This window comes from Anabrus simplex, chromosome 7, assembly GCF_040414725.1.
Source record: "Anabrus simplex isolate iqAnaSimp1 chromosome 7, ASM4041472v1, whole genome shotgun sequence".
In the NCBI taxonomy this organism is placed as follows: Eukaryota; Metazoa; Arthropoda; class Insecta; order Orthoptera; family Tettigoniidae; genus Anabrus; species Anabrus simplex.
Window position 1 is genome coordinate 311008152 of NC_090271.1, and position 5929 is coordinate 311014080.

Consider the following 5929-nt stretch of genomic DNA (forward strand, 5'->3'; position numbering starts at 1 on the left):
ATGATATTATGTAGTGTAGGCCCCGGTTATGTTCGTGCTTAGAACAGCTAGTAATATTTGTGTATAAGGACATCAGGTCATCCCACGGTGTGATAGACAGAATAATGTACAAATGTCATGAACGGTATGAATTAATGAGAAAAAAATGAACGATAGCAAGTCGCAAAACCTCAATCATACCGTTATGCAGACGACGCCCATGGGCGATTCGTATTTTAAAATGATTATTATTTTCTTTTCCTCCCATATGTGGAGAGTCATTGTATAGAGCTGTATCAACCTTTTTAAATTGTCATATTTGAATAAATTTGCATTCGTACCCCTATTAAATGGTTCTTGTCATTTGTAGCAGTGTTAAGCAGTATCCAATAGGCATTTGAACCCAGAGATCCTACTTTCATATTATAGACATAAGGCTCCATCTTAAGTATTGTTGTTTTTGTTTTCTTTCGAACGTACCGCTTCCCCAAGTGCTCAGGCTGCCGGGCCGGCACAGAAAGTAGGAAGGGGAGCGGTTCGAAGCTCGTTAAGCAATTCGACCCGCTCTTCAATCCAATCTCATCCGTGGGTGTTTACCCCGTTACGTGGAGGCATTTTTATGCGTGGGTCATCCATTCGAAGCCCGGTAGGGTGTATAATTGGCGCCCAACGTGGGGCTCGAACCCACGACCCTGAGATTAAGAGTCTCATGCTCTACCGACTGAGCTAGCCGGGCATTGTTTATAGTTTACGCTGGAGCATTCTTAGTAATAGATAGGCCGCCCACAGGGAGGATAGTGTGCTATGATGGAGTCAAATTGCCAGGTTCGTGCCACAATCTGATTACATTTGGTATCGAACGGGTTGGCAATTATTTGGAATGGAATACCCGCCACGTAACCGAACGGATGGAGACGTTAAGCACATGTCCGAAGTGCTAAGATTCATAATTATAAATTGGATACTGCAAGGGTTGTTCAGATTGTGTGATACTCAGCAGGACTGTCATTGTCATCGTACGGGTGTGCGTAAGTCACAACTCGTGATGATAATTCACACAAGATCAGCCATGAAAGGGAGCGACGTGAATGATAAGTAGGATAGGAAAATGACAAGAACAGAAAAATCATGTGTCCAGTTTAAGTGGAAATCCGCATGGGTGTCGCTCATAAATTCAAAATGGATACCCGGGACAGACTATGAAGCTGTCATTTCTTTGGGAGATAACGTTATGGTTCTCTCAGTGTGAGGTTAAAACGGCCGGCAAAATTCTTCAAATTTTGCCAGTTACGGGTATCGGCCAAAGATTGTGCGCTGAGGTAACGGAATTTGGCAAATATAAATATTTTTTCGAGAGGACTTTAGACGCCGCGGATAGAGCAGGGTACCTCAACCCAGGCTCTAATTTTTGCGCAGTGACGGATGCGATGTTGCCAGTTTGAGACGGGTAATTGTCTGCTAACGTCATCTTACCAATCTCAAGGTGATAACATTCATTTGTGACTGGGGTATGCCATGTTTCCGGCATACGTAAAAATCGAGCCCACGGTAGGCCGCGCGCGTAACCGGAAAACTTATTCCAGGATAAAAGGGCTAACGTAGAATCAGTATTATTAGTGTTATTATTATTGTCAAATGATATGACGAAATTTCCTATACAATGAAGTATGACATTAATATGGTAGGGGGCGTGACACAAGCCGTTTGTAGGCCCAGTTTGGATTGATTGTTGGAATTTCGAGTAAAGTTAGGTCACGCTGAAATTTGTATTAAATATTTGAATGTATCTATGCTTTCTGTCGATCACCGGTGGTCAATTTTCTGCCCACGGGAGATCCGCTTTCTCCAAAATTGAAGTTAATATGGACATGGAGGCCATGAGGGAAATGATGTGCCAGTTATTGGCAGAACGCAAGGAAGACAGGGAACTTTTAAAGGAACGGTTAGAGGTAATGACGGAACGATTAAATCAGCAGGCGGCAGACGTTAAAGCGGATGTTAAAGCGGAGTTCGAGAAGCAGGGAGAACTCTTAAAGGAACATTTCGAAGAACGATTAGACAGAATGACGGAACGTGCAAATCAGCAGGCAGCGGATGTTAAGGCGCAGTTTGACACGCAGGCAGAGCTTTGCCAGGCTCAGGCGGCTACGAATAAGGCTTCGTTAGACGAGTTCGCAGAGGATATGAGACTAGGTCGTGAACGTAGCGACGAAAACGCCGCGAGACTGGAGGCAAAGATGACCGAGGCGTTAGAGGGGAAGTTAGAAGACGTCATCCAGCAATTAAAGCAAGTGGAGATTAGGGTGACGAATAGGATCGACGTGACGGACACTAGGGTGAGCGCGTGCGAGGAAGAGATGGAGAAGGTGAGCACCCGCGTAGAGGATGTTGCAAGAGACGTGCAGGATACAAAAGCGGAAGTCCGAGAACTAAGGACGCAGACGACGGAGTCCCTCAACAAGGTGGCAGATGAACTCAGGGACAGCATAGCCCAAGTGCAGGATACTGCGACAACCAAATTCAAGGAGGTCCAGACGCAGATGTACGATGAGGTCGAGAAGCTACGGAAGGAGATGACCGAAGAAATGGGAGTCGGACGAGTTTGTAAAGTTTCTACAGAACGTATAGTGAAAGCAGATGGGAACAGCGGAGCAGAGAAGGGGGCCACTAAAAGGGATACCGAAATAGACGCATCCGAAACCCAGGGTGACATCGAGGTGGATGAAACTGACATACGGCGACCACCAGGCTTGGAGATGAGTGACACGCCTGGCGGAGTGTACTCAAGAGTGGAAGAGATAATGGAGATAAAGGATGACGTCGCGATAAGCCATATGGAGGCGAGAGAAGAAGTAGAAACTGAATTGGTAGGAGCAGGAACAGCGAGAATGGCTGAGGACATAGGAGCGTCAGTTGGAGATACTAGGGAGTCGAACTCAGGACTAGAAGATATGGAGTCACGTCTACATCAGGCAGATATCGAACTCAAACCAGAAGACTTAGTGGAAAGAGATGCGGCCCCAGATGTCGAAAGGGAGTGCGAGATGGAAAGGTCAAAGAATGGAGCCAGGGAGTGTGACTCGCTAATGGACATAGCAGTAGCCGTGGAACAGAGGGACACGAACTGCTGGGAGCAGGTAGTGAACTCCGGAGAAGAAAGGAAGACATTGGGTCATCTGGGAGCAGAGCTGAAAGAAGGGGGCGAGCTATTTTTAAGTACCCAGGCCATTGTGAGTGGACAAGAGGCGACAGGCGTATCCCTAGCTTATAATGAAAGAAAGGTCACCAATGTAAATGTAATGGGAGACGTAAGTACGAGCGCTAATTCTCGTACGGAGCTAAGTGAACAAGTGATGGAGAACAAACAGTTTCAACCAGCTGTAGAATCGAACTGGGTATCTCAGCCCAGAAGAAGGAAGAAGAATGTATTAGGTCGACGTAAAAGACGATACCGCTACAAGTACGGATGGTTCACTAGACGGAGGAAATTGCTGTCAGGAAGAGAGGAACGACGCTACGGAAGGACCATGAGATCGCGACCCGTGCAGCGTACCTTACGTAATAACAGAGCTCGGAAGAAGGAGGACCGGTGCAGCTACGGGAACGTTAGCGCAGGAAGGAAGAAGGAAGGGAAGAGTTGTGAACCTCATCCTAAGAAATGCAGAGGCAGGGGCATCCAATTAGACCCCCACGTCTCAGATTACGATCCCGGAGGGCGAAGAGAGGATCTGCAGGATTGATAGCGAATTGTGGTCGCATGAGAAACTGTATATTATGTAAATAAAGTTCACCATAGGTGTGAGCAAATTTTTTTTTTTGCCACATATTTTAAGGGGGCACGAATATATTATTGATTATGCATCAGATGAGAACAAGTTGGAATCAGCGGGAGCCCAGGAGGAGTAAAACTGAACATGTGTGAAGACAACGGTGCAAGATGTCCAGGCATAGGCCGAGAAGAGTCTGAGAGCGAGGGATTATTACCATAGTTTACAGAACTCTACATCGAAACCTAGAGAATGACACTTATGAAGTACAGCCAAGGGACGGAAGAACAGAGACCACATACAACGCTGCGGATAACCAAATTGTACCATTCCCCAGGACAACACCCTGAAGAAGGTCCGGAGGAAGAAGAACCAGGAGAAGCCGAGGATGACGAGGACAACCCGGAGCCAATGGAAGAAATGGAAGCCGATGAAGAAGATGATGCCGTGAATCACATTGTTTTGGAAGAAGGGAGCGAGTCCGAGGCATCAGCCTGTGAAGATTGTCCAGACTGCTCTGAGAGGACCAGTCTTAGGAACGCTTTAATTAATCTATGCTACCAGATACAACTGGAGAACACAGAGTTGACCGAGAAGGTCCACCAGTTACGCGACCATCACCAATGACTACCTTCCGAGACAGTTAAAAGGGAAAGAAAAATCCCGAGTTCGTGATTTTTCTTTGATGAAGTAGGAGGAGAATGAAACCGTACAGTGTCCTGTACAGCTCCATGGGAATGATATGGGCTTTATACTCCATTAAAATGACTCCTAAAGGTCGCGTCATAGGTAGCAGTATGGGCGAAGGGCATCGAGCGGCGGCATGCCAGGATGGAACCCGCGAAAAGAGCACTTGCCAGACAATGGAAAGACAAAGGAACAGCCAAGCCCTCGCGGAAATACGCTCTCAACGTGCAGAGAGAGATAGAAAGGGGACGCGATGCTGGAGTAGTCAGATACGCCCCGAGGTGGGGCCTAGCTTCCCAGAGTTCCAAACGAACATAAGGAACTTCCGGTTTTTTATGCACATGTCACGGGTGCCAACGTCGCGTAAAACGGGGCGATATTTTAATCCAGACATAGGAAAATTATGTGAGACACACCATTGAATAGAGCGGAATTTTCTGCGTTCTCCAGACTAAAAATATGTAATAACTTATGCAGGGGAAGAAATGAGGTCACCAGCTGTCAAGATGTAACATATCGCTAACACATGTGGACATAGCGGCGTCACCCACGCCAAGAATCGCGCTTAGGAGATAGCTCCACCCCCCAGAGGACGCTATGAATTAATCAAAGGCGGGAAGCAAATTACATAAAAACTGCTGATCGGAGATCCGGCACGCCTGGCTCAAATGAAAGAGGAGACAGAGGGCTACAAGATGCACTATTCAAATATCGTCAATTCTTGGTACGAAAGGAGCTCTTGTTCTTAATGAACCGTGAACGTTGACGCCCCCGAGCTTCCGGCGGGTAAGATAATATAAGCCGGGCAGGCCATTGTAGAGACAGTTGTTCTTTCACGGGTCGTGAGACGGACACTGCGTCCCGCGGTGCTCCAGTTACAGTCAGAAACCCGTGTACAAAAGCCTTTGTGTAGTGAACGGGAGGCCAAACGAGCCTAGGTGAATCGTTTCTGTGCTGCGTGTCAAACTAGTAAAAACCGCGAGCATAATTTTCGAACAAGTATTAGAATTCGGCTGAGAAACTGCCGGTTTAATGAGTCAGTGAAATTCATAATTAGGTGTCACCCAAAGTGTTACTTCGAATCAGGGGCTCGAGTCTCGTGAGCTACCCGATTCTTACTGTGAACGCGGGTGTAAGCTCTGAAATAGAGGACGTGTGACGAGTGTAAAAGTGTTACCCAATTGGATTACTGTAAGATTTCAGCTGTGACGAGTTCCCCAGGATGTCGGACTTGAATGGACCAGGGATGAAGGACTGCACGCCCGCCACCTGCCGAGTGGTCATGGAGTACTAAGAACTTCACCATGGGTCTCCCGTGGCGGAAGAGACAACGGCCACCAAACAGATGAGTGATGTCCAAATTTAATTTCTAAGCATGACATAACCCGGGGATAGGATTAGCGTTCTTTTGTAAATATCAAATGTTGTAAGTTAATGCATGTCCTATATGGAATTTTTATTGATTTTTATAATGTTGAAGTAAAATTCAAGGGGCT

General features: G+C 46.7%; 1 non-coding gene across 1 annotated transcript; it reads right to left on the reverse strand.

Moving 5' to 3' along the window:
* Positions 1-642: 642 nt before the first annotated feature.
* On the reverse strand, positions 643-715 carry TRNAK-CUU (transfer RNA lysine (anticodon CUU)). The gene has a single exon. It is a non-coding gene; the product is annotated as a tRNA-Lys (tRNA).
* Positions 716-5929: the final 5214 nt, after the last annotated feature.